This window comes from Salmo salar, chromosome ssa22 (genome assembly GCF_905237065.1).
Source record: "Salmo salar chromosome ssa22, Ssal_v3.1, whole genome shotgun sequence".
Classification (NCBI taxonomy): domain Eukaryota; kingdom Metazoa; phylum Chordata; class Actinopteri; order Salmoniformes; family Salmonidae; genus Salmo; species Salmo salar.
Window position 1 is genome coordinate 14,994,230 of NC_059463.1, and position 12,872 is coordinate 15,007,101.

Below are 12,872 nucleotides of genomic sequence, written 5' to 3' on the forward strand. Positions count from 1 at the left end.
AGACAGGTCTTTTAGGAGCACAGAGGATCTATGTCCTGAAGACAAATCCCAAGGTAAAGGACTGGCCGTTTGAAGCATATATTACAGTGCAGACTTCTCTTGGGCACATGTGCCCGGTTTCCCAAAAGCATCTAAAGGCTAAGATGATCATTAGAACCTTTGTAGGAGCATCTTTAAATCTCTGAGCTGTCTCCCAAAGCCATCTTTATTAAGGTTGCACTTGAAAACACTTGTAATCTAACACCTGTCTCAGACCACTCGTAGAACAGCTAAGTGCTTATTTGCCCTCCCATATCACTTTATACACAGAAGATCTCCGCTATGGTTTATTTGACATTTAAGCAATTTAGCAGATGCTCTTATCCAGAGCGACTTACAGTAGAGTGCATACATTTTCATCCTGGTCCCCCATGGGAATCAAACCCACAACCATGGCATTGAAAGTGCCATGCTCTACCAACTGAGCCACACAAGACCATTTATCCAGCACTGTGACCCTCAATCATTTCAGAACAAAGTTGACTACAAATACAAAGTTGCCAATGTCTTTGCAATTCAGTTGAAAAAGATTCTTCAAATGAAAAGCGAGATCAAATATAAACAGTTGGTTATCATATTGAAATACATTCCATGTTCAATCAATGAAGTTATATTTTGTTACAGGCTACTGTCTGTAATTTGTCTCATTATATTTTATGATGTGTAGTCTAACATGCGCAATGACGTGCCAAATCTGTTATTTTGTGTATTTTTACTGGGTAAGCACTAGAGTAACCGTAGGTGCCAATATCTCTCTAGAAGCTGATCTGTCGTCAGTATTGTGAAATAATTATCATGTTAAGGTAATCTGATCTGATCTGAGAGCAGCGCTACCTTTCTTCGATCCTATCAGTATCTACACATGCTCCAACGATGCACTTAGCGACCGTTGTCCATGATATTTTTCATCATGGACACTTGAAATTGCATTTACTGAAGGATGATAGAGGGGTCAAACCATGACTTCTCATGTGTAGCTTAACACCTTCCCCTGTGTCACTGCTCTGTACATCTACAGTACAGTTACCTTGTGTCTGCACGTATAGATATCATGTCATGTGCCTGACCTGGACATTGACCTAGCTTGTTGCATGTGTATTATTGCAAAGCTAGGCCTATGTGCTGAGGTTCAAACTACAGAGATCACTGAGGTACACAGTGGACAATGCTCGCTCTGAGGGTTGTGGATTCCATCACTAAAGTGTTGTACATCAACACACACTCCAGCTTCTGCATGTCAGTTTTTTTTATTGAAATACAAAGCCTTGTATGTTCACTAGGCCTATTTCAGTTTGAGTGTCATTGTTTCAACAGAACCAGTTGGAGACGGCATGTCTAGGACACTCGTCCTTGTAGTTCCCCTCGACCTCCGTTCTCTGTTCGTGAAGACAGTTCTCTCAAGTGGCGGCTGACTGTTTGGATCACTTCAATCTGAAATGGGTCCTTGTCACCTAATAGGAAATGGACACCGGAGTACCAGTGGATATGTCCCTCTCTCTAGGTAAAGTACACAGCAAGAGCAGCATGAAGTAATGCATCATCTGTTTCACTGGGAGGTCAGGCGGAGAGGGGCCAGTGTACGCTACACCACTGTGTCGCTATATTATCTCCACTCGCTAAACATTTACTTTCTATTATCAGATGCGAGGTCTAACAGGGTAAGGCTTCTGTATCAACAAGAAGAAAGGCACACCCCAGTTGTCTGAGACACTGAGGTCTCATGTATTGCTCTTATTATGTTTGCTATGAGAAAGCAAGCAGTACTAGTTCGTCGACATGCATAAGGATGGTATTTGTGAAAATGCTAAACTGCTGTCCAAAAACTGAACCTTGACGTTTTATTAAAAGGATTTAGGAACAGTATGTGAAATGAGTGACACGCCTCTCTAGACCGCAGTACGGTAGCACTGACACTAATACTGTATGCAGACACCTAATGACCATGGATAGTAAGCATACTGTGCAAAATTGTATGTTTCTGGTCATATCTACAGGGAACGCTGCTTGTGACCAATTTGTTTATTACCTGCAGCGGCACAATTACAAAGCTGACTACTCTAGCTAATACGGCACCATAAAATCTATTGGAGGTCCTTTGTGATTTTCCGAACATAAAGTGTGTCTGCATAAACAGATGCCTGGCTTAAACTGAAAACATCTGCATGTCTTAAACTCGCTGGAACTCTGTCAAATTACCTGATAGCTTGGGGAGCAGCATGGGCTTCAGGATCTCTAATGCATTTTAATCACATCCAAATGGCCTGTCCTTTAGAGCCCCGGTTCACAGGATGTCCCAGCTAGATGTCCCAGCTCAGTCCAGCAGGAGAAGAGAAGGTCAAGTGGCTGTCATTGCTGTGTTCTGTACCACATGCATGCTTTCAAATGGCTGATTAGAGAATAGCGTTGTCCCATTACCTTGCACATCACACCATTGTTCACAGCTGAACTGAAAACACTTTTGCAGAGAGTGGAACATCTTTTAACATCTGCTTTGTTATTGTGGCTGTATAATGATGTGCTGAGATAGTTCTCCATGATTGTGTTTAGTGATGCTAGACTTGCATTAACTAAAGTTGATCTTATTATCTGCTGCGTTAGCTGGCATGTTGACATGCACCTCTGCTCTCTAATCGGATGTGAGTTTTTCTTTGGAGTTTGAGGCCCCAATCGCTTCATTAGCATGATGCAGGCTCTTCCTCCAGAGCACGCAGTACTAATACCATCTCCCCTCAGACCCTCTCACACAGCACAGAACGGCCTCATGAGGAACAGCAACATTAAATATTAACATCATGTGTTTAGAGGGTTTTATTTCAAACAGCGGGTTTGTCAGCATATTACGTACTGTTCTTCAAGACTCGGTCCGTGTGGAGATGTGGTCCCTCCAAGGGATTTATGTAGCGCTGTGCCTTTAGAATAATTTAGGCATGTTTTTCTAATGGTCTTTCTGTGTTAATATTGCCAACATATTCACTGTGATTTTTTAAAACGAATGGAGCGTTATAAGTGAATTTAGGTAATGCTCACTGTACCTTGAAGTGCAAAATGTAGCCATCAGAGAAGTGAAGAATGTTTGGGTGTGTCATCGGTTTACGTCATCGCTGACACAAATGTTGATGCAGGTGTTTCTCATAAGGCCCTGTATTTCCTCTGTCAAAATCTCACATTTTTTCCCAAATTACACACATATTGAAGAATGCACAGTCCTTATTTGGCCTAACTGCTGTATTTCTGAGAATGTTTCTTCAAGGAAAAGGCATTCTACTTATGAACGTGTAAAAACATCTCGGAGCATAGTGCAAACATATTTTCTAATGTTTCAATTCTTCCTAATACCATCACAACAGTAATACCAATGAAGACCATTTCAGTAAGGCTTGCCTAAACCCATTAAACACATGTGTACCCCTGCTATTGTCCCAGTTTGGTTTACATGTCTGCTTTCACGATTACCCGTTTAAAGGAACTTGACCTTACTCTTTGAGGAATGGCATGTGTGTGCTATGTGCATCCTACCCAATTAGGCCAGGGGCACTGGCGCTGTAGAAACTAACACTCCCACAGCATCCTCCAGGAATTGAGCATGACACTACTGCCTCTCTTGAATCTATATTTGGGCCATGTGTGTGGATGTGTGTCACTCAAGAGCACAGGCCTAATCTACAGTAGAGAAAGTAGAGTGAGCTCTGGGCCTGTGGGCTGCGTGTGCCAAGGCACAAAGGGAGCTCCCTCCCAGCAGGCACAGCCGTACCAACCAGGCCCTGGGCAGGCTTTTATGATACCTTTCAATCAGCAGCTAATTCCCATCTGAAATGACAGGTGATTTGACTCAGCCTCCAATTAATGACCTAATTTTAACAATTAAGAGCAGGAGGAGGAGGAAAGGAAAATCCCATGTACGGTCTGACTCCTGAATGAAGGCTGGAGGCATAGTGATGATCACCTGATAGCGCAGAACACTGCTATCTCGTCGTCAGTCTCTCTCGCCGAAGATAGCTGATGCCCAGGGTATCCTCCCAGGTTGGCTGACCCTACCACTCCACCAGGTTTTGTCCCATAGCGGGGCCCAGATCTCGGTGAGGGGTGGGTAACAGGAATGGAGAAGGGGAAGGGAGGGAGGAGAGCTTGAGTCTAGGGTAGGGGAGGGGAGGGGATGGCAAACATGGCAGGGGATGATGGAGTGCATCAAGCTCTCCGTGCCCCTCCCGCCTCCACCCCCCACAGCGTAGAGGAAATTAAAGAGCTGTGTTGCAGAAGGAGGAGAGGGAAGGGGGAGGTGATTTAGAGTGTGGCACAGGGGGATGGGGACCCGGCGCATTGGAGTTTATACTGAATAGTGAGGAACAATTTATTGTGTTCTTGTTAGAGACATCAAAATGCTGGAAGCTGCTAACAGAAAAAGAGCATGTCTCTTTCTTTACACATCCTTCTAAATACAGTGTTTAACTTGGAGTCATTAAAAAACGCACTGCCTTGCCTCATTCAGGCCAGCAGGGGAGAGTAGCTTCCCAGGGCTGATGAAGGAAACGCTGGTGTTAGGAGGTACCTAACACCAGGTACCTCCTAAGTGCCTGTCCTCCGTTAGGAGAATTTATTCAAAGGAATCATGGGAACTGCATTAGCTGCAGATCGATCTCTCGCGTATCTTCCAGGCTTCTGCTGACGAGCATGGCATAACTCCTCCTATTCACCTCCCCACCCGTGTAAATCTACACAGGCCTATTGTGCACGGTCTTGTCATTATCTTCAGGGAATGCGCCTCTTGTCATGTTCATGTCTTTTTACAGAATCCAGATGCTTTCGGTTTTAAGTTGAAACGTGTCGATTTAGACATACTGTCGTCCAGTTCGGAAGGGAAAAAAAAGTCTCATAAAAACCATTGAAGTATTAGCTACTGTGCATTAAAACCACGCCTTGTACCATATCTACTGTTTGTACTGTATTTCATACTTATAAGAAGACGAGCTAGCTGTTACATGTTTATCTGATTTGTACAGTTTGAGGTCTTTTATTGGGGAGCATAATATATGCACCTTTACGATGTATCGTATAGAGGGAGGTCAACACTTCCAATCCAAACCTGGTGTCAGATGTGGCGTGTGAAGCAGCCACACTCTTTGGTGTGTTAAATAGGAGATCTGACCACAGAACAAGCTGTCAGATACAGACTTGATGTCAGAGGCAATCCCCGCCAATTACTATTGAGTATCTGTCACGCATGATTCAGAGGCTCCAAAGCTACTGAGGTCTACCTAAGGAGATTGTGGTAATAACATAACCTTGAGAAACTCTTTACAAAAATCAACATCACAGCGGTCAGTTATCTTCATCAAACTGTAGCGGAGGCCATTATCTCGTGTGATCAGCTGTGAAGATATTATGTATAGCATGCAATATTCACCTACAATCAAATAAATGGTTCTTCATTCAACACTCAAATATTCCTGTTCCCGTGTACACACCTCACAGTACATAACCACTCATTTAGTCAATTGTTTTCCACCGCAGCACACAATCACTGTGTCGTATTCTCATACAACTTAACGAGAGTTACATTCGATGCCTCCAATGACATTAAAAGAGAGAGGTTGCTGAATGTGGTGTGACCATGCTGTGTAGACCAAATAAACATGTTCCGTGTGAGGCCGATGTAGCCTACGGAACGATCCCGTTAGAGTCTAACGGTTAGACAGACGAGTGCTACTTGAATGTTAATGAGGTCTCCTTTAGACACGCATAAATTAAATGATTCGATGTCTGCAATCATGCAAGGACCTAAGGTGCCCCCTATTTATGGCATTTGAAATGTAGCTGGCTTTATTTACGACGTGTCTCTCTGCACAGGCCTCGCCACCTGAGCAGCCCAACGCTTTCAAAAGACACGGTTTCTTTTAATGACCTGCAAATGAATCACTATGGCAGAACCATAAAGAAGCGGAATCCCCTTTGAAAATGAGCAAAACAAAAAGATGAAGATTTTGCGAGTTGATCACAGAAACTAGCCACAGCGGTGCCAAAGCAGAGGTATAGGAAGCAAGAGGCATGTACAAATGCCTTTCAGATATGTTGCTAATTATAATCATGATTCAGTACAGGAAACTACCAACCATTTCTCTACTACAGTGTCCATCCATTCATTCACCCAGGGGCCCAAATACCTCCTTGTATTGGGGTTCCTCTGATGCTAGAGAAGCCACGCAAAACTGTAGACTAATGTAGACTACTTGAAGACCTCAAATGGTTTTCAGCACAGCACAACAGCTAGCTTACGTTACTGTAACATAATTACAGCATAATTCATGTCTCTAGGCTCCAGTGGTGTGGTCCCTAAAGGAAACAACATGTCAAAATCTCAACCAGGGATGAACACACGGTACAAAAGCTAGAGATGGGAACTCATTCATCAAAATAACATATTTTACATAATGCTTTCAGTTTGATACTGTAGTGTAAGCCAAGGAAGTCACCGAAATCAACTGCAGCAAAAATAAAATGAACCCTATTCTATTCTAATAAAGCATTTCCAGGAAGTATTGCTCATTAATGTAATAATCAACCAGGGTGCTCCAGAGACGCAGCCATGTGTATCCATATAACCCTAGCAAGCTGAATGCTGAATGCCTCATAGTGGAGAGGTGCTAAGTGATTGCTTTTCTATTGAACCATCAGGCATTTTTTTTAAAGACGTCTCAGGGTCTTGAGAACACCCTCGTGTGCACAGGCAGCAATAATGAGAAGTGCATAAGTTTGAATTCTCCACTCCAGCCAAATTCAGGGCTTTGTGTGGGGAAGAGAAATTTATCTTAAGATTCTCGCTTATGTCCCTCTTTTTATTAGGATAATGAATTTCTGAGTGCTGTGCCAGTTCCACTGAGCCTGCTCCTCAGCCTAATTCTACGCAACATTTCCTTATTGCCGCTGGGGAATACTATATGAAGGCAGGGCTTACAATACCATCAATATGCCTAGGACGACGTTTCATAGATATTAATGGAAGTGCAAATTAAATCAAAGTTGGAGGGGAGCTATCGGGGTTATGATCAATGCCTTTTGTGCAGTCAGATTCAATAGCGTGTTTGTAATTTGAGTATCCAAACAAAATGTGCATCTTAAACGGAGAAGATGAAAGTAATCCCACATGGGGAGGAAATTATACATTAGCAGCATTGTAATTAGAGAACAATATTTCCCTCGCACAGTATTCATGTTGAATAAAAGCCTTATACATCTGTAATGCAGATACAGGATACAGATATTGGAATTGGTTTTCAGACACGTTTTAAGATGTCATACCATCTAAAGCAAAAGTGTCGATGGAGTATTGTTTTAGATGCATGACACAGTCTGCCCATATCATTTAGCTAATTGAATGGGAAGCTGAATCAAAACAGCTTTGGCAATGGACCCAGTCATTCTACTGTTATGGTAGGGACAAATATACTGTAATCATCTTAGCAACAGTCATTAAAATAATGATAGAAAACAATAAAGACACAGTAGTTGAATTATTCAAAAGTTTGAATCATTTTATAGAGTCAATTTCAAACGGACATGACAGCAATTTGCTTGGTCAGCAAAGCATTGGTTCAGTTGATGCACCATTGGTAATGAAAATCATGAATTCATGAGTTTTACTGTAGATTAAAAAAAGAACTCAAAGACAGAAGCAATTCATAAGAGAAATGAGCAGAAAGGTGCCTCTCCAGATTTTTTTTTTTTTTTTTTTTAATAATGCATGTGTATGCATCTATTTTGCTACCTCCGTTCAAATATAATACAATATCATAACATAGGTTGACAAAATGTTCACCTTTTTATTATTTATTGAAAATCCACCTCACAGTACATATACACAGCAGCCACCTACAATTAAATTATGGAAGTCAGCAAGTGAGCATGATACCAGCAAACAGCACAACTAGGCCCCAATGAATAACACATGAGTTGACAAACAAGGCTAGGTCTACATACCACCACCTATCTATACAGCTAGTGACCACACACACACACACGCACACACACACACACACACTCCCTAGAGCACGAGACCTGATGCAAAACCTCACCATCAGAGAAAACACAACTCTGTACTGATATAGGGGCAGCATTTCTCAATTGAAAATGTAATGAAATGTACTGGAAAGAGCTTTAAAAAATGAATTAAACAGTCTTGATGGCCATTTCCATCCCCTGGGTTTGAGCAGCTAGGGTTTATCAATAATTGCTCATTTAAACATGCATATAATTAAAACCACTTTTATTCCCAAGTTTGAATCAAGGTCCCTAAAATGTCAACCACTCTGCAGTTTGTAAAGGTTACTTGGCATCTGTGTGTCTATTATTTCCCTGCATTTGTTCCCATTGTTTTATCTCGCTGGAGTTGGTTGCTATTTGTTCAACTTTGAAGGACAAGGATTAACTAATGCTAACCCCTAACAGAGACATGGCAGAAACAGAGGGTTTTGTTGTGTCCATTTTCTATTATCACTAGGTTCTTGTTCTCCCATTTTCTGATCTCCACCCCTTCCTAACTTTCACACATATCTGACCTCAAATAAGGTTGATGATGAGGGGTTATTAAAAAGCAAATGAATGCAAAAAAAACAACTTCTCTGGTTGAAAACAGCATTATGTGGCATCGATATTAGTCAGAAACATTTATTCCAGTGCCAAAATGTACTAGAAAGTGTAAGTATGATAATTTTGGTCATAGTCAGTATATTCCAAAACTGTTTTGTGGGATTTGTGTAACTGAGGTCGTCACGACTTACATGAGGGTTGGGTTTGGCCATGCCCACTTGCCCACTAACACGAGATGGTAATGCCTAGGGAGAATTGTCATGCACAGAGAATATGCTGCGCTGATTGTGCTCTATCCAATCGTAGCAGCAGAACCTTCAGACAGTGAGACTGTCCTGCCCATTGTGCAGCGCCTTGGACTCGGACATGTTTACATAAGACAACGCGTTGCCAATGTTCTGTTGAAAGAACACTTGGCCCCTAAGCCCTTGATGGAGTGGCCACTTGTTGATGTGTTTGATAGGGATCACTCCACAGTCTGCCACTGTTTTGGGAAACTGCCACTGTCAATATTCCAAAATGCTAAACCCATTCGCGAGCATCTTGTGTTCCGCCACAACCTGTTTTGTAACATGATTCACTATGAAACACTGCCAGCCAGATGCACACGGCGTCACTCGCCACTGACTTATAAGCTGATTTAGCTAACGTGGCCTGCCTGCTCAATGTGCCTGCTAGCAACTACTGTGACTAGTGATTTTGAGAACTGATAAACAGTGTGTAGCATGTGCTTATTTACAACAGTTTGACAGCTTGCTGATGAGGAAGTTGTAGACATGTTCTCAGAAGTCTGTTCTGATCGCAGCCAACAACAGCTGACTCAATAACGTCACTGTCTGCAGTGCACTGACTACACTCTTTGAAAAAAAGGTGCTATCTAGAACCTAAAAGGATTCTTCAGCTGTCCCCATAGGAGAACCCTTTGAACAATCATTTTTGGTTCCAAGTAGAACACTTTTGGGTTCAATGTAAAACCCTCTCCACAGAGTGCTCTACATGGAACCAAAGATGGTTCTATCTGGAGCCAAAATGGGTTCTACCTGGAACCAAAAAGTGTTCTTCTAGGGCACAGCCCCCAAAAACTTTTGCGACCCTTTTTTCTAAGTGTAGTTTTTCCATGCACATTTTTTTACTTGAGAAATACTGCACCAAACATCTTAGCAATTGTAGATGTAAAATTGCGTGAGTAAGACCTTGGCAAAAACATCAAAAATGAATTACAGATATCTTGATTTATCTTTCTTGACTATTTTGAGGAAGTGGTAGTGGCTATGTCAAGAGGGACAAACAACAGTAACTGCCAGGGTACGATATGTGAACATAACACACCCAAGCAAGACCCACATGAGCAGCAGAAAAACACGGAATCGGTGCGTTCGTACTTTTAACTGAAATAAAGTAGGTTTTACTGATCTGTTGGAAATTAAAGCATTCAAAACATATTAAAAGCATGACTTTGTTAACACTAACATATTTCCTGTGTTGTATACAATGAGATAAGTGATGACAGGCAGGCCACAGGTCTACTGCAATGGGAGCCTTTACAAGGCTATACATTTCATTTTCAAATATCTCACTCACTAGACTAGGCCTAAGGAACGATAAAATACATCAATAAAAGGGTATTGATGTTGTCAAATGTTAATATGTCATCTATAAACCCTGACATACTCTGTCACCCAGATATAGGCTGCGCTCAGTCCTGTGTTGTCTCCTCCTGTTGTCGCATCGACCCAGGGCTACTCATGAATCGCTTCTGCTGTAAAATGTTGCATGCCAGGACAGGCATGGACATTAATCAAAGTTGATTTGAAGTGTGAGGGCACAAGTGCTTTTGTGCTGAAGAACTGTTTAGCACAACACCGGCATGTTCGTGGGCCCCGCTCCTGAGTGTAATTGCAGCACAAGGAGGTCATAAATAATGTATCCAAGATCACTTACACCTCATGAAGCAAGCCATAGGTTTAGAGAGAGACCCCATTTTCAGCTCAAAATACTAGATTTGGCTCTTGTGGCTGCACTTTGCAGGGAAAGCAAGACCTCTAAAAAGGGCTTTGAAACAGTGTAGAGCAATACGAAACATAATAACATCAAAATAGTTTAGACGGTGCCACAGAATTATGCTGAGAATAAACACCTGACTAAAGTGTTGGAGGCAGCAGTACAGAGGATGGAGATTGTACCATGTTGCTGTAGACACTACAATAGTTATGCCTTATAACTACATGCATTCATTTATGGGCAAAAATAAACTGTATGTCCGATGTGTCCCCAGTCAACCTGCGTTTAGATACAACAAAATTGGAATGATCGACTGAGGTGTTAACTGAAGTCGTGTTTGTCTTTAGTTACGTTTCTGACTGTAGATTTGTATTTATATGTATTATGGATCCTGGGGAACAGGAAAATTAAAGCAGTTATACCATTTTTTTTTTTACATTACAATACATTCAAAACAGATTTCACAACACATTAACTGTGTGCCCTCAAGCCCCTACTCTACTACAACATATCTACAGTGCACTCTGAAAGTATTCTGACCCCTTGACTTTTTCCTCAGTTTGTTACATTACAGCCTTATTCTAAAATGCATTAAATAGTTTTTTCCCTCATCAATCTACACACAATACCCCATAATGACAAAGCAAAAATAGGTTTTTAGAATTTTTTTCACATTTATTAAAAATAAAAAACGGAAATAACACATCTACATAAGTATTCAGACCCTTACTCAGTACTTTGTTGAAGCACCTTTGGCAGCGATTATACCCTCAATTCTTCTTGGGTATGATGCTACAAGCTTGGCACAACTGTATTTGGGGAGTTTCTCCCATTCTTCTCTGCAGATCCTATCAAGCTTTCTCAGGTTGGATGGGGAGGGTTTGCTGCACAGCTATTTTCAGGTCTCTCCAGACATGTTCGATCTGGTTTAAGTCTGGGCTCTGGCTGGGCCACTCAAGGATATTCAGAGACTTGGCCCGAAGCCACTCCTGTGTTGTCTTGGCTGTGTGCTTAGCCATGTAGTCATGGCTCTATGTAGTACTGTGCACCTCCAAGCAGTTTAGTCACCTCAACTTGCTAAATTTCCACAATATTCATTACATAATTTAGTTGAGGTTTAAGGTTTAGTGAATGATTTGTCCCAAATACAATGCTTTTAGTTTAAAAAATATATATTTAGAACTAATTTATTCCTTGGCACCCATTCTGAAACTAACTGCAGCTCTTTGTTAAGTGTTGCAGTCATTTCAGTCGCTGTAGTAGCTGACGTGTATAGTGTTGAGTACTCAAAGCCAGCGGCATGTCGTTAGTAAAAATTGAAAAAAGCAAGGGGCCTAAACAGCTACCCTGGGGAATTCCTGATTCTAACTGGATTATATTTGATATGCTTCCATTAAAGAACACCCTCTGTGGTCTGTTGGACAAGTAACTCTTTATCCACATTATAGCAGGGGGTGTAAAGCCATAACACATACGTTTTTCCAGCAGTAGACTATGATCCATCTTGTCAAAAGCCGCACTGAAGTCTAACAAAACAGCCCCAAAATCTTTTAATCATCAACTTCTCTCAGCTAATCATCAGTCAGTTGTGTAAGTGCTGTGCATGTTGAATGTCCTTCCCCATAAATGTGCCGAAAGTCTGTTGTCAATTTGTTTACTGTAAAATAGCATTGTATCTGGTCAAACACCATTTTTTTCAATAGTTTACTAAGGGTTGGTAACAGGCTGATTGGTCGGCTATTTGAGCCAGTAAAGGGGACTTTACTATTCTTAAGTACCAGAATGACTTTTGCTTCGCTCCAGGGTTAAGGGCACACACTTTCTAGTAAGCTTAAATTGAAGATATGGCAAATAGGAGTGACAATATCGTCTATTATCCTCAGTAATTTTCCATCCAAGTTGTCAGACCCTGGTGGCTTGTCATTGTTGATAGACAACAATAATTTCAACAATAGATAACAACAGTTATTCCAATACTCAATATTAACTATATATATATATATATATATATATATATATATATATATATATATATATATATATATATATAAGCAGACCAGTTGTTATTGCTCTCAGATAATGGCATACAACGTCCTTTATAGCCCAACATTGAAACAGCTAGTATCCTGACTCTAGACCGCCCCTTTGTGGCCATCTGATGAAATGCCTAACAAAAAACCTGCTCTAGGCACATTTACACATTTATGTTTATTAGCTCATTCTCAATAAATTCTCACATTAACTGATTACAG

The 12,872-nt window shown here is 41.2% G+C and overlaps 1 non-coding gene across 1 annotated transcript; it reads right to left on the minus strand.

The window, feature by feature from the left end:
* Window positions 1-401: 401 nt before the first annotated feature.
* trnae-uuc (transfer RNA glutamic acid (anticodon UUC)) lies at window positions 402-477 on the minus strand. Its single transcript has one exon. It is a non-coding gene; the product is annotated as a tRNA-Glu (tRNA).
* Window positions 478-12,872: the final 12,395 nt, after the last annotated feature.